The sequence below is a fragment of the Pipra filicauda genome, unplaced genomic scaffold (assembly GCF_003945595.2).
Source record: "Pipra filicauda isolate LSUMZ 115617 unplaced genomic scaffold, ASM394559v2 scaffold181_size1560634_pilon, whole genome shotgun sequence".
Taxonomy (NCBI): domain Eukaryota; kingdom Metazoa; phylum Chordata; class Aves; order Passeriformes; family Pipridae; genus Pipra; species Pipra filicauda.
The window spans coordinates 267,016-289,112 of NW_024104289.1; the positions used below are offsets into that span (position 1 = coordinate 267,016).

The 22,097-nt window shown below is 44.8% G+C and overlaps 1 protein-coding gene across 1 annotated transcript in view; it reads right to left on the bottom strand.

Moving 5' to 3' along the window:
- Window positions 1–9,405, bottom strand: part of PPFIBP1 (PPFIA binding protein 1) — a 78,576-nt gene extending 69,171 nt beyond the window's left edge. The window contains exons 1-2 of the mRNA XM_039379951.1: window positions 9,359–9,405; window positions 8,365–8,440 (exon numbers count right to left, since the gene is read on the bottom strand). The gene's annotated coding sequence lies outside the window, so the exon portion shown is untranslated. The remainder of the gene's footprint in view (window positions 1–8,364; window positions 8,441–9,358) is intronic.
- Between the last annotated feature and the right edge of the window lie 12,692 nt (window positions 9,406–22,097).

The following is a 22,097-nucleotide window of genomic DNA, read 5'->3' on the forward strand; positions in this document are numbered from 1 at the left end:
ATTAGCATCGTTAGTTTATCACGCACTGACTAATATTAGCTACTGATGCTTTTATGACTATTAATTTCATTGCTGTTATTTAAGAACAGTTGCTAAGAAAAGGAACCTCCTCCAGGTGTGGGACTGTTGGCTTGGTTAAGCAAGGAAGCTGTTTCAAGACTTCCAAGCTCTTGGATGATGCCCACCTGCCACAGCAAGAATGATTCTGCTCCCAAAATGCACATCTTGGCCTTGGCAGTGCTGCTCACTGGAGATCTCAAGAGGAACAACTTCATCTCCCTCAAACCAGGGGATGGGGCAGGGGGGATAAGCTGAAATTCCCACTGCTTTCTCTACCTCCAATTGGTGCGCGCTGATCTACTCAGGGTGAGGAAAGAAGGGTGTTGTTTCCCAACTACCCCCTCATTACACACCTCAGTACAGGTATTCCAGAGGAGAATCAGGCAATCATTGTGCTATCCTCTAAGGAAACAGATGGAATTCTCTGGCCTTACCATTACACTAAAAACTACATTGGATTTGCTCTCCCCTCATAAGGTAAGGCTATTTCCTATTTTCTTACAGTAACTCAGATTTGTCTGTGTCCTATTTTTTGTTTCTAAATTGAGAATATTGCTCATTACCAGATTATATGGCATTTATTCTGAAGAGCAAGAGCTACTGATACAGTTAAAAATTCAATATAAACACCCTGTGGATGTAAGCCATGACATTTATATACCAGATTAATAAGAACTAAGAGGAATTTCCGATGTAGGGCACATGACCCTCCCTTCATTTCAAAGGCAATTATTTTAATACCATGATTTCCAAGTGTGACATGTCCTTGAAAACACTGGTAGACAGACAATTTTAGCAAAAAAGCTTCCAAATCCTGAAGGGACAATTGCAGGTGCATCTCTGGTTTTGAGGTAAGAGAACATCTAGAGTGTATGGGCTTGGCCAGCAGATAAGCAGATAAACATCAATTTAATGCAATATGGATCTGAGCCTCCCTGGGACAAACAGGAAAGCTTGGGGAGATTGGACACAGAGCTCCTTGCCTTTCATACCTTGTCACCTAACTACTTGGTATTTTCCAGATACATCAATCTGGAAGCTACTGCCTTGTGAAGTTCAGAGGGCCAGCTTGCAGCTTTAATCACGCAGGAGAACCCAGCCAGGCTCCCTGGTTATCACTTGTCAAACTTGGTCAGGGTCATCTCAGCCTCTCAAAAACAGGAGAAAAGGGTAACCTGCCAATTTGAAGTGAGGAGAGCTGAAAAAACAACAGCTGGTTTTCCACTCAAAACTGTAGAAGTTCTCAGCAATGACAGTGGTAAAAAAACAAAGCCCTGTCCAAGTCCCTCTGGGCAAGAGCCATCCACTCACCTGGGCTATCAGCTGCCAGCCCAGGGATGCCCCAGCTGGTCCCACGTACCTGCTGCCATCCCGCCCAACACACCTTCCTCCTGAACGTGCTGATTTTGCCTGGGATAGAGTTAATTTCCTTCAGAGAAGCTGGTATGGGCTACTACAGTTTGGATTGGTGCTGGAACCAGCATTGATAACACAGGGATGTTTCAGTTCTTGCTGACCAGGGCTCACACAGTGTCAAGGCTGGTTCTGTTCCTCACCCCAACCCACCAGCAAGGGGGCTGAGGATGCACAGGGAGTTGGGAGGGGACACAGTCAGGACAAGCTGACCCCAACTGGCCAAAGGGACATTCCATACCATATGGCATCACGACCAGTATATAAAGTGCGGGGGGGGGGGGGGGGGGGGGGGGGAAGAGGGAAGGGGAGACATTTGGAGTGATGGTGTTTGCCTTCCTGAGTTAGCGTTACATATCATGGGGCCCGGCTTTCCTGGCCGAACACCTGCCTGCCCATGGGAAGTGGGAAATGAATTCCTTGTTTTGCTTTACCTATCAAACTGCCTTAATCTCAATTCACAAGTTTTTCCACTTTTATTCCCACTTTTACTGTTCTGATTCTCTCCCTGATCCCACTGGTGAGGGCGTGGGGCCAAGGTGTGAGCTGGGCTTAAACCACGGCACTGAAACATCAGCTGAGGTGGCTTCCCTTAAATGTCTACACATACAGCTTAAATCTGCAATCAAAGATCACCCCCTGTCTTGCTGATCCTAGCCTTTCCCAAACCCACATTGAATCCCAGAGTCATGTTACTATAAACATACTACACCAAGTAAAACTATAAAAGAGGAGGCAACAAGAAGCCCGGCTACCACACCAGGTTTACACCTGAGGGTGTGGGGATATAGAAGCTGGGCAGGCAGGTTTAACAAGGAAGGTGCAAATTTAAGATCTTCAAACAGAAAAATACTTAGGTTATTTCAGAATGCAATTTCTTAGTCACACCAATAAAACCGGGAGGGTAACAATCAAGTTCACCATGGAGAACCACACCAGCTCAAGTACCATCCCAGTACCTGCCCCTGATCACCTTCTGGCTGCCACTTGCCACTTTTTCCCTCCTTCCTTTCACGCTGATGTCCCCTCTCCCACCACCCTTTTCCCTCTCCTGAGACTTCCCTACTCTTGAGTGCATATGGAGTTTGTGATTTGTGATCAACCTGCAACACATAACAGCTCCTCCCTTCTCTTTGCTGCTTGCAAACAGTTATGAGGAAGCATGAAAAAACATTAATCCCAAACAACCCTGCCCTCTGTTCTCGTGCTTGGCACAACTGCAGCCACAAAAAGGTGATGGCAGAAAAAGTCCTCTTTAATCTTGGGACTGCTGTGTTGGATTTTGGGTCGATGGTGCTCCAAGGAATATCCAACTCAAGGCTCTGCTGAGCAATTCTTCCCACAGCTGAGAATTTCCCTGAGTTTTGATGAGGAGGAAAATGAGAAGGAAGAGGTATGCAAGTAGTCAGGTAGCTCCCTCCTTCTCTTAATTTCAAATACCTAAGTAACAACACCTAGAGATACTAAAGCATCTCAGCAAAATTCCTTGGTCAGGGCATCAGCAATTACAAAACACAAAATTAACAAAATAAACACAATAGAACAGCCTGAGGGGAACGTGCAGCTCCCCACATGCTGTAAGCAGCTGAAATCAAAGTCTAGTGAGAGAAGCTGTTAGATGACAAAGGAGAGACACAAAGACCCCACCACAAGCATTGATTCCCTGCAAAGTCCTTCATATCACTGCTGCAAGGTCCAGGTCCCAACTCAGCCTTGAGGGCCTCCCAAGCCCAGCGACAGAAAAACATCCAGATTCATGAAAAGCCACACTCAGATCCTTAAAAAGTCAGCTCACAAGTAACAAAGGACAAATATCAGATACATAAGAGATGCAAGGAAAATGAAAATAAAAATACTGGCTGCGGTACCTTGGTGCTGCTGTCCATTGTTGAAGGTCTCATCTAAGGCACCAGGATATCTGCCCCACCCATCAAAAACTAAATATAATCTTGGAGTTAAATCTTGAGCCCCTAAAAAAGGCTCTGCAAAATTTTGCATCCCCTAAAAAGAGCACGTGGCTGGAGACAGCTGCTTTCTCCACCGCCTTCACCAGCAGGGCATGCCCAGAATAAAGTTGTGTTATAAGCCATGCAAGGCTTTTGCCTGAAAGTTATCAAACAAGGCATCTGAAACCAGTCAGAAGGTGGCCAGGGAATCTCTGAGAGCCTGCAGAGAAGCAGCCAGGAGATTTTCTAAAGAAAGATGAAGAAATTCTCCTTGTGATTTCCATGCTCCTCTGCACCAAGCACATTACCTGTTCTCCCCAAGAGGACTAAACTGTCTAACACTGCCCAGTGCTCCAAAGCACCTTTATAAAAAGCTAGAATTCCTGAAAATAAAGAAGTTTTAACTAACTTTGAACAAGTAGCCAACAAAACTGTTACCATGACTTCCTTTGTAACACACAATTCCAGTTTACTGTTCACTGCCTCCAGCACTCACCTTTTCTATGCAGCATCAACATGTTTGGGGGTCTTGTCAGCTAATTAAGCAGATGTAAAATCAAGTCTAGTGCAGTTGTATCAAATTATTTCTGCAAATGACACAATTCCAGACACCACTCTGAGCCAACAACTTCCACTACAGCCCATGAGGGGGAAAAAAAAAATCTTAGTGTAGCATGTGGTGGATGAGACAAGAGGGATTAGTTTCTATACCTAAACACAGTTCCCACTTTGGGATGACTCACTTTTGCCATCTTAGTCTCAGATGGAAAACAAGACAGAGAAACAGTATTTCCAAATACACCAGAAAAGGTTTTCCCAGCTTCTGGTTTGAGAGGAAAGAGGAGGGAAGGAGCAGAGAGATCCCCTGGACAGCAGTGAGCAACAAACCCAACCCCACTTACGCTTTATAAACTTCAGACAATTCCTCCAACCACACACCGAGAAGTGACATCAGTAAGTCAGAAAACTTATTTAGAAAAAAAATCACCAAAACCCAACAACAATAAACACAAATAAATAGCTAACAAGGTTAGGAAAGATCATTACAGATAAAAAGCTCTCCCTTTCCTTTTGTGTCGACCTGAATCAAACTTCCTTTTGCTCTAGTACAAATTAGAGAGCTGGGAACTTAAATTGATTTTGTTTCTCTTTTCCTGGCCTAAGCTCACTTGACTTCTTGTTCACTTTCCCTATCTGTAAAACAGGGGAAATAATAATGAGAAACTACCACACAGTGTTATAGAAATTATTCAATTCATAGCTCTATAGTTCTTTGAAGATGCAATGTGCCAAGTATTATTACTAGATGAAGAAATGATATATTTTCTCCCCCAAGCTATAGAGAGGAAGAAAAAAGCCATGCAAACAGCAAACTGTGTTCCTAATGAGATGCTACACTCAAAAAGTGGGACATCTTTAAACAGATTGGACAATCTCCTTCTTATTATTCCCAATACATAAACCTCACAGGATTACAAATGCAAGCAGCAAAGAAACTTATCATTTGACAAGCTTCCTGCAGACAAAAGAAGCTTGTCTAAATAAACAGGGAAAATGTACATTTTCAGTCTTGAAGAGAGGAAAAAGGATTTTTTAAAGAAGTAAGGGAAGAAATTAAATCAGATTTGCAAGCTTTGTGTGAGGGATGAATTTCTGTTTTCTGAATATAAAGCAGTTGCCAGGACTGGGAAAGTCAATAAAATCAGGAGAATCGGATGGGAGGGACACAGGGAAAGGCAGTGTGTGACAGAGAGGTCACATGCAAGATAAACAGGGCAGCAGGGTAACTATTTACAGATAAACACATAAATCTCTGCAGGCAGGGGAGATGTGTGTTAGAGAGCCCCCATCAGCACTGTGGGTGAGCAGAACCTTAACTACATGTTAAGCTACATTAACATCACCCAGAACCACAACACAGAATATGTGAAGAGCAAAAGTACAATAATATTCTGTTTTCTTGCAAACAGCAATATTTCCTCTGGAAAGAAAGGGAGGGAAAAGACACCAGAGAAATCCCCAGCACTGACTGCCTGGGGACCCCACCATGCCCCAACCACCTCCCACCAACACGCAGAGCAGCCACAGGCTCTGGGGAAGTGTTTGGAATTAGTGCTATTTTGGGCACATTTTAGTTTAGCACAACTATTAAAAGGCCAGGAAAAGCCATGTGTGGGCTGGGCCCTGCAGGACAAGCCATCAAGTGCTAATAAATGCAATACACAGAAGCAGCCTTGTACTTCTTTCCCTCCTGTATTCGACGTGACCTTGAGGGGAGGGAAAAACCCCAACAAATCCTAATTTTTGCCTTTTGCACACAGGCACTGTAAAAGGGTGGACTGGAGTTCAGGCTGTTATTTCAGTGCTGCATGTGATGCTCTGCCTCAGCTTTGGACACCACAACTCAAAGCATTCCCAAGAGCTGGGAGAGCAAGGTAAAGACATATCTGAAAACCTGCGTGGATTTTGCTAGGAAAGAGCAGGAAGTATGACTGGATCTGGCTACATAGATTCAGCCAGGTTCCTATGTCTTCATGGCACCACACTAAAGCAGCTGTCTCTGCTAAGGCTTATTTTTAAAGCCTCATTTAGCCTTTCTGGATTATTTATACATGCTGCCTTCCTGTGGGCCATGGCTGAACTGTCAGTATCATGGTTAACGTGGTAGGGAACAATGGGATAGAGAATCTGACTCCAACACCATTCCAAATCCCAGTACTGGAGCTACAGGAACAGAAAACGGAGCACTCAGCACCCGTTCCTACAGCCTAGGATGGACTTGGACACACACTCCCCTTCCCAAGAGCAACAGTACAAGTGACAAGGAAAACAAGGTAGATTTAGGTCCCAGAATTTCTGCTGCTCCCAGGAAAAGGGACTCAGCACAGCATCTGGAGAGCAAAGAGGGAGAGACTTCCAGCAAAGGCACGGTCATGCCAGCAGATTGGAAGTCTCCAAACACACATCCAGCAGGACGTGGCTGCCAGCCAACTTTTAATGATGTTTTTACAGCCACGACAGACTCAAATCCAGCTGAAGTGTAATCCCACCAACTCTGATAAGCAGTAATAAAACTGGAGAAATGTGACCAAGAGGGGGGACAATAGGTGATAACTACTCCTGCAGCCCTGATTAAAAACTCAGGGAATTAAAGCATTTGGTAGTGGAGTTTAGGGCTCTTGACAAACAAGGAGCAATGTCCCTTTCTTTTCAGGTCTGGTGCAAGACCTTGGTCAGCTGTGAATCCCAGAGAGAGCTCACACACAGTGATTTAGAGTGGGAAGGGTCGGAGATCCAAGAAGCAGTATTCCAGAGGTTATGGAGAGGGTAAGGGAGTAAAAGAAGGAAAATAAAATTTCAAATGACACACCAGTCCTCAGATATTGTGGGCCTGCAGCGAGGCCAGGGATGCAGGACAGCTCTAGGAAGCAGCAGTGACCCAGAGGGTGACACAGAACACCTGAGAGAGGATGGCACAAACACCACACTCGGCACCCCATGGTAGGGCAGGGATGAGCAGTTCAGAGGGGAGGGCAGCTGAGGGACAGCAAGCCAAGACAGATGATCACAGGATCACAGAGTATGCTGAGTTGGAAGGGTCCCACAAGGATCATCGAGTCCAACTCCTGGTCCTGCACAGGACACCCCAACAATCCCAACATGTGCCTGAGGGTATTGTCCAAACACTCCTTGAGCTCTGTCAGCCTTGGTGCTGTGCCCACTGCCCTGGGGAGCCTGTTCAGTGCCCAACCATCCTCTGGGGGAAGAACCTTTTCCTGAGATCCAACCTAAACCTCCTCTGACACAACTTCAGGCCATCCTCTCAGGTCCTGTCAAGCAGAGATCAGTGCCTGCCTCTCCTCTTCCCCTCCTGAGGAAGTTGTAATTGCAATGAGGTCTCCCCTCAGTCTCCTCTTCTACAGGATGAACAAGCCAAGTGCCCTCAGCTGTTCCTGAAAGTGTGGCTTCACCTCCAGACCCCTCCCATCCTTGTGTCCCTCCTTTGGACACTCTCTAACAGCTTAAGGATGCAGCACACAAGGAAACATGGGGCTCAGCAAGCCGTGGAACACAGTATGGAAAAGTGCAGCCGCATGGATCGGGAGACACTCAGCACAGCTGGGATTCCAGCCGTGGTGTCCTGGGGTGAGCACATCCCAGCCGTGGCCCAAGTGCAGGCACAGCAATCCGACCCAGCTCTCCAGCTGGAATTCAGGATGCTAAATCATACTATAATATCCAAATCAAAGCAGATCAGGGATAACAATTCCCAAAACAAGCCTGCCAGCTCTGACATGCAGCAGGCTACTTGAATCAAATCAGTCTAGACCGAATGCAAAATGCTGCTCCTTGAAGTCAGCTGAACCGGGCCATTTCCAAAGGGTAACACGACACATCCACTGTTCTGTTGGATGCATTTTCACATCAACTTGCCCCAGTAACATGAAAGGTGCTGGCAGTTTCTCTGTGCATACCTGCTGAGTCAGGTTAACTGCATATGCACAGCACAGCTGCACCCTGCAACCATGGTAAATCCAGTGGGATCTTGTGCTGGAGCCCTGGCACTGCTTAAGCCCTTTATGTGCCACAGAACAGCTCCACTGCTTATTTCAGTAGTGCTTCTAGGATGATCAAAATATACTTCATTACTTTGCCACAACTGCAAATTCACTGTCTTTAAAATGTGGAAAGCCTCCCTGACTCTAAATAGCAGCTCAGATTGTGTTAAGTGAGGACCGTCCTTCAAAAGATCCCCAATAAATGTTTGTCTGCAGAAGCAGCATGACATTCTTCTACATCTCCTACTGGAAGTCATATACAGCATCATTTTAATGACATTTGAAATCAAATCCCAAAGGAGCTGTTGTTTGAGATATCAAAAAGCAAAAAAATAGCAGATACGCAGATAACAGACATCAGCAATGCAGTGGGTTGGATCACTTACCCAGAGGAGCAGACTTAGTGTTGATCTCCACTGTCACTCTTGAGCAAGTATCACTGATCCATATAAACTTCCAACACTGAGAAAAAGAGAAACAGAGATTCTGATTAATCATCACTCAAAGTCTGAGGTGACTTAACAGTGATATCTTGCAAAAGTTCAAGTGACACAGGATACAGGAAGCACAGTGGATGATGTACATAACAGCATTTAAAAAAAGCTAATACCAAGAGATTAAAGGATGACAACTGATGCACAAAGAGGAAATTAGCTTGTTTATTCCAAATAATTTCCAGCAACATTATTTCTCAGTATCTCTACGTTACACAGTTGGCCTGTGCCTGCACTCTACCTCCCCAGATGATCACACATGTATAACACAAAACAAAGAAGGTGAATGATGCCTGGCAAGGCTTCCTTCTCACCACTGCAACCTCCAAAAAACCCCAACTGAACACCCCAAGGTGTTGAACATCTAAAAATCAGGGTGTGAAGTGAAGCCAGTGGAAATCAGAGCAGCCCACAGCACTGAACCAACCCCACAGCTCTTCCTGAGTCCCTTTACTACGACTGTTTTGGTTAACCAAAGATGTTCTCTGTTACTGGGGTTTGACAGGAAGTTTTACTCATTGATACTCCCATCTACAGACTGTGCACAAAATAAGAGCTGTTTGGTATAGGAAGCTTGACAAAATCGTTCCAGGGGAAGGTTCTGGGCAAACTTTGAATTTGAAATCCAAAAGAGAAGTTTGGGGAATAAAACTCCAGACCAAGAAGTAAAAACTCCCAAATCTTGGCATTTACATGGGTTCCCATTAGAAGAGGCTTAAGAATCAGTAACTCAAATACAAGTGCAATACAAAATACAAATACAAAAATCAGTGAAATATGGCTGGTAAACTGACAGAAGTTTAAAAGCCAAGCAAGTAACACAACCAAAAAGCAAAGAATCAGCTCAAAAATCTAGGAAGAAATCTAGGAATAAAGAGATACCAACCAGTCGTTGACTTGGTCAACAAACTCCAAATATCCAGAGGGTGTAAACTGGAAGAGAGAGAATTCAGACAGAGCGTGACTGGGAGATGAATACAAAAAAAGCCCCAAAAATAGCATTTTCAGGGCTAGATACTGAAAAGCTGTAATGGTCTCAGGGCACGCAAATGCTTGGGTGCTCATTCCTTCTCAGAGCAGTTTTTTTAAACTAGACTGAACAAAACCACCAGGATATGAAAAAAATTACATAGAACACAACTCACATGAGGACATACGAGCCTGTGTCACAGGACTGGGGCTCCAGGCTATTGCAACAGAATAATTGTGTACTGAGCCCTGTGCCAGGCAGGGAAAAAACATCTGTGAGATGGAAAAAAGAGACAAAATGTGGAAGGCAGGGAAAAAAAAATATTTGAGGTTTCTATAAAGGGCACTGCAGAATGTCACGGATGGAACTGCAAAGCCAGGGGACAAAAGTTAGTTAATGGTGTTATTTTAAGTCCTGTGCGACTCACACTCGCCACAAGGGCCAGTCTCCAATGGACTTGCTGTTCCCAGCAAGAGCGGCACCACCAGCTATTCCCAAGCCTCTGTGCCATCACTGTTTGGGTAAATCAAAGATGTTCTTTGTTTCTGTGGTTTCACAGAAAGTTTAGTCATTTCCTCCTCCCCCGAGTCAGAGTTGCACACACTCGGCCCAGACCTTGGGCAAGCTCGCTGTCCAAGGGGAAGGGAACACTTCCATGCCTTTCTCAAAAGGCAACTGACTGCCTTGGATCCTGGCAACACAAGGATTCAGTTTGTTTCCAAGGTTGCTAGGGAAGTGGTCTGCATTTCCCACCGCCCCGCTTCCTTCCTTCCTCAAACCCCGTTTCATTTTGAGTAATGAACTTCCTGGGCTGGTTTTGGCTGGGATAGAGTTAATTTTCATCACAGTAGCTGGTATGGGGCTGTGTTTGGGATTTGTGCTAGGAACATGCGGATAACACAGGGATGTTTTAGTTCTTGCTGAGCAGGGTTCACACAGAGCCAAGGCCTTTCCTGCTCCTCACCCACCCCACCAGTGAGGGGGCTGGGGGTGCAGAGGGAGTTGGGAGGGGACACAGCTGATCCCGACTGACAAATTCCATACCATATGGCACCATGCTCAGCATAGAAAGCTGGAAGGGAAAGGAGGACAGGAGGATGTTCAGGGTGATGGCATTTGTCTTCCCAAATAACCATTACATGTGCTGGAGCCCTGCTGTCCTTAGGGATGGCTGAACACCTGCCTGCCCATGGGAAGTGGGGAACAAATTCCTTGTTTTGCTTTGTGTTTGCTTTCCCTAGTAAACTGTCTCTATCTCAACCCATAAGCTTTCTCACTTTTACCCTTCTGATTCTCTCCCCCACTCCACAAGGAAAGGAGTGAACAAGGGACTTCCTGGGGCTCAGTTGCCAGATGAGGTTAAACCACAACACTCCCCCAATCAGACACCCCCTAACCCCAGAGCTAAAAACACTCTCTTGCACACCCTCACCTCTAGGATTGCCTGTGATGTTCATCCCAGCATTTCCCCTGCCTGAACAGGGCACGGGATATGAAGATCCAGAAGGCTTCAGCATTAGGATGCCAGGAAGGCCAACAGCCCCCAGGGAAAGTCTGCAGTTCAGGGGCAATGAGTGAAAACTGGGACTTGTTGGGACTTCTGGGAAAGGGTGGGGCTTTTCTGGTTTAACTGGAAGGGTAAATTATCATCCCAGAACAGCAACTGAGGGAACAGCTGCTCTTACATCACATGTGGATGTGCCACACAGCCCAGACCAGAGGGCACAGCCTGGGAGGGACAGGGGCTCTCCAGCCTCCCCAGCAACAGCCAAGCTCTCCACTGAGTTCAATCCAAGTTCTATTCCAGTATCAAGAAAACAGTCTCCCAGAAAACCACATTCATTTTTAGAAATAATCATTTCAGAAGAACAGGACTAGGCAAACCAGGTGAGAGTTAAGCAGGTTTTTGCTTTCATACAGAGAACATCACAATATATAAATGCCCTGGAGGAATCCTTCCAGTATCTCCAGGAAAGAAAGCTGAACAACATGATTTCTTTTTTCCTTTCCAAACTCTAATTTCTTAACCAGGAAGAAAAACACAGATCCCAATCCTACAATCTTGCATGTTCAGCAATGATATTTTACCTTGCGAATCAAAGGTTTTCTGCCATAGCCACCCACTGCTTTTTCAAATTCAAGAAGCACAACTGCACGTAATTACACACTGTGTGAACTTATACAGGACACAACCATATGCTCAAAGACCTGAAAAATTCACATGTTGCACCATGTTCAGGGGCACAGCTTAACAACGAAGCTGCAGCACTATTTCTTTGCTTTGTGACTACAGGAATATTTTCAGAAGAATGCATGAGTACTGCAAGCAAATAATCTAATTCATGTCTGCTCTTTACTAGATAAAAATAAAATCTGCTTTGCCTAATCATTTCTGATCAAAGCAGGGCTCTGAGACACAAGATCTGACAAGAGCCCCTCCTCTCCACTAAAAGCTAAAAAAATGACTCTAACACAGGACCCGAGTAGTCACAGCACAATTCAAATTAATGCCGCTTCCCACACACTTGCCTCATGTCTGCGTGTTTGTGCTTCAATTAAAAAGTTACTATGACATTCTTCCTACGTGTTTGAAAGAAAATTACACAGGCAACAGGGCTCAAAGAAGTTTGTATTTGAGTATCTCCCACCAGAAGAGATCACTTGGATCTCTTTGACAGTCAGGAGTAAAGGTGGCAAGAAGCCTCCCTGTGCTTCCCCTGTCTGCCACACACCCTACTCAGGGTGATACAAGCGCTCAGCTTTTTCCCAGCACCTTCCACCTCCAGCTGAGACACCTCTTCCCAAAATCCCAGCCACGCTTGGAGCAGCTTGGCCGAGCCATGGGTGCACATGGAGGCTCCCACGCACACACACCTCCTTGTTGAGGCACGCACCTCATTATCCAGCTTCCCCCAGATTCATAGAAGTTAAAGACCATTTATCCTTTATATTTTTTTTCTCTCTCTAAAGAGTAAATCAACAGCTGCTAGATAGAACTTGACTCAAAAAAATTATTAAGGAAAATTAATAACATACACACTTCCAAGGATGTCACTGATTGTGTCGAGTTATCTTGCCTTGGAGAGGCGGGAGTAGGATTTCAAGCCAAGGAGCAAAGCAATGAAGAAACACTAATAGTTTGAATGATTTGGGGAGCTATAATGGTTTTCCATGGAAAAAGCCTTTTATTTTGGTACCACTAATGGCACAATTTTTTGTAAAAGGCCTCTGGGCAAAGGCTGGTTTGAATCTGAATGGGAGTAATCAGGGCTGCATCGTGAATGATTTCCCCACATCTGTATAAATCATTCACCCACGCCAAGGATTACCGGCCAACATGTCATATTTCACCTTCCAATCACCCTGGATACATTTTTCAGCTGCCTCAGACCATGTAGCACATCTCTTATTTATCAGGCGACAGGCTGGCTGCACTCAGACGAATCAGACAAAAAGGGAAAACACAGATGCTTTAGCCCTTATCTTTATTTTTGGTCTCTAGAAGTCCGCAGACATGTTGACACAGACAAGAATCACAGAGCATCCATGTTAACAAGCCAATCTGGTTTGGGGTCTTACTAAACCACTTGCCAGTGCCAGCCTTGAGCTTAAAAAAAAATCCCAAGTTTCAATCCAAACCCGGGGCATCTGGCACACACAGAAACATAAAGTGAAAACTGAAGGGAACCGAGCAAAACTAATCACATCATTAACTCCAGCGACCCAAGCAGCTGATAGCTCAGACAACATTTCCTACTCCAAAGCAGCACATCTGAACAATGTACAAGCATAGACCTCGCTGAATCAACATCCCAGCACTGGGGGATACAGACAACACAGCCAACAGCAAAACAATACTTTCTGGAAGCATAATAAAATATTATAAATAATCCCCTGAGCCAGAGAAGAATAACACCAGACAGACCATTCAGTGAAATACTTGTAAGACCAGCAGCAAGAACAAGCTGCAGAAGGTTTAAAGAAAAGCTTTCAAAACACTAACTTATCAGACTTTAAGTGAAACTAGACATGATTTACACAAGGAAAAAAATTATGACAAATTTATGACTAATTTTATATTAATCACCGTGTCCATCTCTGAACTGGAGTGCCATTCCATGCAGTTTCTGCTTTGTTTTAATTCTACAAGGCAAAGCAACAGGTTTATCATCTGTGAAAATGCAGACATCAGCTGAGGGAAGATGTAGAAGTGACTGGAAGACGTGGAAAATTATGAATTTAACTGAAAATCTCATGCCCCCAACACCTATGTTATTGAAGCCCTGTGATAAGAAGTCTATGGAATCAGATATGAGAGAATTCACAAATCTGACAGCACTGGTGTTGTCAGTATTCTCCTCCTTCACAGTTAAAGGAACTTAAAGAGCTCCAACACCACAAACTTACAAAATCCTATTATTGAGGCACATGCACCCAAACTCTTGTGTTTCCAGAGCTGGGAAGTGAAGTGGAAGCTTTTAAAGCAGCAAAACCCAAAAGCACTCACCAGGAAAAGGAATAAAATGACACCTTTTTGTTGCTGTTAAGGAGAGGCAGCCAAAAGATTAGAATTAAAAACCCTGGAAATTATGATCAACATAACCAGATGCTTTCCCAGTTTCACAAGTTAAGTTTTATACATGTATTCTGCTATTTTTCCACGCAGACACTTCAGTTGTTTCAGTCCTTTTAAGCTGGTCATGTGCTAATATACATGCACACAATAGGATTCAGCTGTTGTGCTTTCATATGCACTGCAAATAATCCTGAAAACATCATTTCTGCTAATCACATTGCTCCACACAATTTTAAAGCACATGATTGCAGAATAAAACCCTCAGCACATATTTTTGGCCTGGATTTCTAAAGGAAATTAAGTTTATGTAGTAGTGTTGTCTGTCAGTCTTCACTCTATTAAATTTTCAACTCGCTACTCAGTTCTGACCACATTTGGCAGAAGGTGAAGAGATCCAAAGAGGTGTCACATTCCTACATCTTTGGGAGAAATTATTATGCAGGTAGAGGAGACACATCCAAATCAGCCTCACACAGATCAAACTGCTACAAGAACTCAGCAATTCCCTGCTTTGGTTGGCCCAGAAGATGCTCCATCAGCATCTATACATGGCCACCCAGTGCACGTGTTGACTCCTGTGGGAACAACACAAGAGACTGCAGAGAAACCATGGACCAAGCCAAAAAGAGAAGGAGAAGATAATTTGGAGACAATGACAGGGAAAATGGAGGGGTCCAAATAGAAGGATGCTGCAGAGAAAGCCAATTCACATAGGGGAAGAAAAACTGTAAAGAACGAGGGTTTGTGAGTTCTGCCACCTGAGGGATCACAGAATATTCTGAGTTGGAAGGGACCCACAAGGATCATCAAGTCCAACTCTTAACTGAAAGGCCCATACAGGGATTGAACCCACAACCATGGCATTTTTAGCACCACAGTAAACATTTAACCAACTGAGCTGAAGCTGGAATGCATCCATAGCTGGCGGCAGGTCTTCGCCAACTCCATACCTACAAGCAGGATAACATCCTTTCCCTGCCCTCCTTCCACCCCCTAGGAAGCTCACAACACACCCTTCTCCTATCACATCCTGGGCTAATTGTTCACAAGACACATTTCATCTTCAGATACCCACAAATACTGCTGGATACTGCTGAATCCACAAATGGACTCTGTCTTAAAGCTGGAATTTGGGACAAGAGCAACTACCACAGCAGCCAAGCAGAAACCAGCTCAGAGAACGCCAGTTTCATATTTCCCACAAAATGGGAATAAATAAATATTTCATATTTCATGGGTTGGTTTGTTTTGTGGGAGGGCGGTTGTTTGGTTTTTTTAAGGAAAGAGGCAAATTTGTCTCAGACTCCAAAAGGAAAGTCGGATGGGAAAGAACTACTTCCAAGATGCTGAGGGCAAACAAGTGCACCCTTAAGTATGTGTTGTGTTAAATCTTCATTTAGAAATCATCTAATAAGCATCTTTCCCACCAAGGACAGTTAATATCAGAAGTAGCACACATCCTGTACAAGGATGTCCGTATTAAACATCCCCCATACAGGCATTCCTAGAATCCAGCAGTTTGGCAAAACAGATTTTTAACTGCTGTGTAACATTGGGGAGACAACGAGAAGACTTCAACATCACTTAAACTGTTTACTTTCCACCATGAAAAGTGGGGAACTAACCCTCTTCAGTCTCAGTTCCTTTTGTCCTGAAATATCCCCTAAGAATCCTATAAACTTATGAGGGGAAGAAATAGCCCTCCATACTTGACCAAACAGTAAAAAAACAAACAGCTCCTGCTTTATCCATACGGCAAGTCATCACTTGCAAAAACATTGGGGTTTATGGGGTACAGTACAAGGGAAGAAATAAGAGTACAGGTAAGTTGTCCTGAATTTGTACTCCAGTGTTGCCCAGTGGCTGCCTTAAGTGCTTTTGTGATGGTAACATTTTCCTCAGGAACAGGAGCACTGCCCCAAAAAGAGGCAAAGGCCATTTTACTTTGATTTCCATGAAAACCCCCAGCTACTGGGCACCAGCACAGCCTTCACTTCCCAGTCATTCCTTGTTTACTACCCTGTATACTCCTTAGGCGCACAGCACATCTCTAAGCCCAGCAAAGACCAGGTCTAGCAGATGTCCAACTTCCATCCTCTCCTAAATCTGGGGCTCTGCAGGTCAAGACAACCCTAAGGGAGGACCACAGAAGAGCATGATGTAGACGAACCAGAAGAACACAAGAAATAAAGTGCAGGGAGGAGAAGGACAGATTGGGAAGATTTGCACAAGCTGTGTGTGCAGCACTGAACATTTTGTCACACGGAGAAGCCAGTTCTCTTCTGCAGAGAGAGACAGCTCAAGTACAAGGCTGCCAACACACACCACCAGGTTCTGTTTTAATCCAGGATTTGTTTCCCTCTCTTTATGCAAACTGGGGACCTGCAGGCTGAGGGATCACCTGCTGCAAGGTGAATTACTATGAGCTTCCTGCAGGTCCTGCTGGGCTTGGTAAAGCACAGTAATGCTCACAGCCAGGGCAGCAATGCAGCTGGTGACAATGTAATTTCCCCTTCCTGCTTTGCACCACTGATTATTACTCATTAGGACATCTATAATCTTTATATAGAATTCTTTCATGCAGCCTAATTTGCCAAGAAGTAATCACTCTCCTCCTCCCCTGGTAATACAACAGAGAGCTGTGATTTCATTTGCTGTTTATTCCATAGCTCTCCTTCCCAAAAGTTTCCCTCAGATGTTCAGCCTGAAGCCAGATGCATTTGGTCAGTAGAAAATGTCTCAGACAAACCTTATGTTTCATCAGGTTCTGTGTGGAAAAGATGAGTAATTCAAGAAGCTTTACATCTTTGATTTTGCTTCACATTTTTTGCCAAAAGAAATGAACCTCTTAAAAAAAACCCCACACCATCACTGAAGCACTGAAGAATTCAAGTCTCCACTCAGAGCAGGGGAAGCTGTATCCATGTAGAATGAGCATTATTTTTGGGGGCAATAAATATGCTGGATGCTGAAAAGGTCACTGCTGAAATAACCATTGCCCTGCACTGGCTATCACTCCCTACAAGTGGGTGAAAAACAGGGAATACAGATTTGTATCCAGCTTTCCCTGTAATCCAACAGGAACACCAAACTGTTATTTTGCTTCTGGATGAGTCCAAGTCCTTTCTGAGCCCTCGAAATTTCTGCAAACACTCACCAAGGAAGAGAAAATGAACGACTGGCTTGCAGCACTTCATGTCACACAAACCTCAAGGCTTTAGCTGTTTAAAACCACCCACCTCAAACAAAGGACTGAGCTGCATTACAGACTCTGAACAGCTAAAATGGTACTAGTTAAGTCAAAAAGAGAGAGAACTGGTTTTTTTTTTTAAGAGTAGAACAATTCAGACAGTTGGTATTTGCAAAAAACTCCTTCTACATAACTCTACACTTCTGTGTTTCCAGAGTCTTTCCATACTGCGAGGAATTCTGTGTAATTACTAGCTTGGTACTGAGAAACTTTATTGTGCTGTATTAGCAATTAAGGTTTTCACTTCATATCCAAGGGCTCTATTACTCTTAATTAAAATTGTACCTCGTAAGACTATGCAAATCCAACACTGTGAAGTTGGCTCTAGTAAATCCACAGGTAATCTTTGAGCCTTCACACATGGATGTTGATCCAGAGTTAAAAATAACCTTTCTTAGTACAGATAAAACACACAAGAGTCCGAGATATATTTCTGAAGGCTGAACCACAGAAGATCAGCAGGGGAGTTTGCAAACCCAGGCCAAAACTCAGCATCTCTCTGAGCATGAAGGAGCCAGGTTTGACTCAAAGGGCACTTCTCACAAAGTTATAGCACTGACTTAATGCCTAAATATCCATTTCCTTGAGCCAAGGCTGGATCAGGCCTAGAAAGCCAAGCTCTGATGCTCAGACTTGCACATCATGAAGGCAGAGGGAGAAGGTGCCAGTGTAGGGCTACACCAATTTTTAATGTTCTCCAAGTCCTTTCATGTCACTCACAGATCCTTTAGAGTCAGAGTTGAGAAGATACAGTCTAGTCCCCAACCCCAAGGGAGCATGATCCAGACATACATGTACCCACAGATTCAGAAGCTCTTTGCTCCCCCAAACAGCTGCAATCAACCTTCCCAGTAGCCATCTCATTACATCACTGTTTTCCTAACTAGTAAAGGTCAAACTGTAATTTTTGTAATTTTAGATTTATAGTTTCTCTCAAATGAAAGGTATTCTTAGCTCCAGGAAGAAGCAAAAAGGAGATTTATTTGCCCTACAGATACCAGAGCAAACTCAGTTCAGAAATAAAAAAGATACAGAAAGCATTATTTCCTCAGACTTTTTTAAAAGGGAGAAAACAGAAAACACAGTGAACAAGAAGCCAAGATTATTAGCAGACAGAAAAAGAAAAAAAAACCAAAATCAAATCGAAGAAACAGAGCAATGAGAGCCTTTGTTCCCAGGAAATCCTTTTCAAGAAGTGAGGAGATTCCAAGCAATGCAGCTGTACTTCCTGTGGCTTGGAGCGCTCAGTTTGGGAACACGGGGAAGGTCACAGCCTTGGAACAGCTCAGTACACCCACACTGCACACGCAGAGCACTCGGCTCAGCAGCCATCCCACTGGGACACAGGGAAAGATAAGGATGCTGTGGGTGCAAGAGCAAGGACTGCAGATTTCAGAGCCGTCCTGCAAATGGCACAGCTCAGGCTCCTGCAGGGCAGCAAGTTCCTCTCAGGACTCTGAGCACTGGGGGTTGTTCAGCCTGGAGAAATGAGGGCTCCAGAGAGACCTTATAGCTCCTTCCAGTACCTGAAGGGGCTACAAAAGAGATGGAGAGGGACTTGTGACAAGGGCATGGAGCAACAGGACAAGGGGGAATGGCTTCACACTGACAGAGAGCAGGTTTAGACTGGATATTAGGAAAAAATTCTTCCCTGGGAGGGTGGCGAGGCCCTGGCACAGGTTGCTCAGAGAAGCTGTGGCTGCCCCATCCCTGGAAGTGTTGAAGGCCAGGCTGGATGGGGCTCTGAGGAACCTGGGCTAGTGGAAGGTGTCCCTGCCCATGGCAGGGGGTTGGAACACCACAGTCTTTAAGGTCCCTTCCAATCTAAACCAGTCTGTGATTCTGTGACTCCTCTGAAGCAGTCTGCAGCAGCAACAGGAGTCAGAAAAGCTCTTTAACAATACACAGTTAATAAAACACCAAGTAGATACACACACACAAAAGGACCTTGCTGCCAGCACCAGCCAGGTTGGGTCTTTCTAAGAGAAATATTGCTAAGTGGTAAATTCAGTTCATGATGAACCACACTGAATCATCCTGCTTCTTGCAAGGAAAAGCATTTAGAAATGACACCAGCATCTACCCGCACAATCCTTTTTATAAAGCACACACAGCCCCAGGAACATCTCTTGATAAGGAGAGTCACTTCTGAGGCGAGACGGACTTTGAACAGCATTGCAGCAGGAGGGCAAGCACAGGGAAAGGGAATAGCACACCAGGAATTCTAAACTGCTGCAGGACTTAGATAAACACACTAATTAGCAGAGTTTGTCTACATTGAAAGATTAACTCAAGTACTGTCCCTAACTTGCCCTCCCAGCTACCTCTTTAATTCGAGCACAGCACTTTAATTGAATTGGCAGGAGACACAGGCAAATGTTTGATTAAGCATATTCAGGCAATATCTAAACTCTAGTGCAGGCAGGCAACGCTCAGGGATCGTGAAGTCCTCCAAGTTTTTCCCACTATTTTCAACACAACTCCTGTGGTCAAACTCAGAAAGCAACAAAACATTTGTATATATAGTTATGTGTATCTATTTGTTTTAAAAGTTTAGTGCTATATATATAAATAAAGCAGAGCTTTCAGGCCCCTTGGCATCCTGTGAGCACAGCTACTGCTATCCAAAGCAGCATCCTTCCTCCAAAGGATGCCCTGGATCACTTAAGCTCAACTCATTCAAGAGTCCGTGAGCTTAACTCAGACCTGAAGGACATCCGCATGAAAAAATCAGGAGGAGAGAGACTGCTGGTCCCTGTGGAGCAGGAGGAAGAGGCAACAGTTATGCTTGCCTAGAGCAAGGGGGCATTTCACCCTGAACTGAGATCCTCTGAGCTGGAACACAGCCAGAAATCCCAAATAATAGCCCTTCTGCACCCAAAACCACTGCTGAATCCATCTGGAAAGCGCTGTTAAACTCATTCAAAATACAATAGGGGGATAGAGATTCCTGCCTCTCATCACTCAGAGAAGATATTAAATTGATGTTTTCCCCATTCCTGCTTTGCCTGAGTTTCATTACTCAGTTTCCCAGTTTTCTTCAAAATTGACAAATTTTAAAGTAGAGGTGTTTTATGTATGTTTTTTTACTTCATCCCTGCACATGATGCCAATGGAAATCTTTAAGTATTGCATATGCACAGGCAGGGAAATTTTGCTTTTACCTTGACTGAGCACTTGCTTTGTTTTTCTGAATTACACAGCTCGTGTCTTCTACAGGAAATCAAATTAACACAAAGTATCTTTTAATAATCATAAGAGCTTCCCAGCAATTCAATTTGCAAAACAACAGCCCACCATTCTGTGTTACAGCAGGCAGTTTATCAAGCTGTTTTGACAGCAAGTCTTGTACAAAGCCTTGTCCAGAAATGTAACACCACCTCCTACTATTGCAGCCGTGCAGTCAATGACAGCAAACAGTTATGATAGCACAGCCAAGCACACACTCAACCCTGTTCACAGGCTGAGTTGTGAAAATCCAGTTTTAAAATCTGGACGTCTCTGGGCACCAGATAATATAACCTGCAGCCAGGATCAGCTCTGTGATCAGCAAGTTAACACTGAGCTGCTTTATTCTGCTTTCCTAAAACGAAGGCAGTTCTGCACTGCCCAGGGCCCCAGCCCTGTGAAGGAAAAGGGCTTGAAACAACAAAGCAGCTCATGGGCAAGAGCTACAACATGTGTGTGAGGAGTTGCCCCTTCCAAACACATGAAACACAGCCAGAGCCAGCAGCCCAAACCACAGGAAGGGCCTTGCTTTGACATCCCAACCTCTCCACGTGCCACTTGCTTGCCAGTGTCTTTTCTGGAAGTGTCGCTCCTGCTCAGGGCACATGGTCTGCCCTCGAACAGCACAAGCGCTCCAGGGAGCCAGACAGAAGTCCTGATAGCAGGAAAGCAGTGAAAACATGGAAGGTAACTTATCCCAGCCTCAGGGGAATGAGTGGTGGCGTTACAAACAGAGCTCAGTCTGGCTCCATCCACCCAGCAGCAGCTCCAGCAGGAGCACAACTGGCTTTTGTGCAAATGCTGAGACACGGAGCATATTCCAAACAAATATCCCTTAAGGGAAAAAAAACACCCAAAAATGCAGCAAGAAAGACTTTTGGGACAACTACTCTTGCTGCTGGGTTAATGAGCTTTGGGCTATTTTTAGTAAGTTGCCTCTGCAGATGCCAAAATAACCTCTCCCCCCTCTGTGCACACACAGCTGGACATGAACCTTCACCATCTGCATCCAGCTCCACAGATGTGCATTGAGGGAAAGCTTCTTCTCTGGAAATCCAAACACAAGCAGTTAATATGATCCAAGTGCCGAGTATACAGACCCAAAAGCACAGAGTTAAAGAAGCTCCTTCCTCACCACCAGGACTATTCCCACCTGGAAGCTGCCCCTCCTCGGACATCTGGAGGTCCAGCTCTGCAGGTCCATTTACATCCACCAGACCAACATGATCTCCATGTGGGCAGGAGAGGCAGCCAGACCATGCAGGCACTGCTTTCCCTTGGAAAAGAACTGCAGTTTGAGACTCCCAGGCAGCATCCATCCCTCTCCACTCCCAGCCCTAGGAGAAGCAGGTGGCATTGCAAACCCTCCAGAGCATCACAGGTCAAGCCCAGAGTAAACCGGTCTGTAAAATGACACTGGTCCATATCCTGCCTGCCCTGCTCTGTGACCCCAGCGCACCTCCCAGAGCACACACTTCTGTACCATTTTTGTTCTCACTGGGAGAAATGTGCCCACTCCAAAGACACCAGCCAGCAAAGCCTCTGCGAGCTGACTTACTCCATCCAGGGAAAATCATCTCAGCCTTCAATGGCCCCTTAAT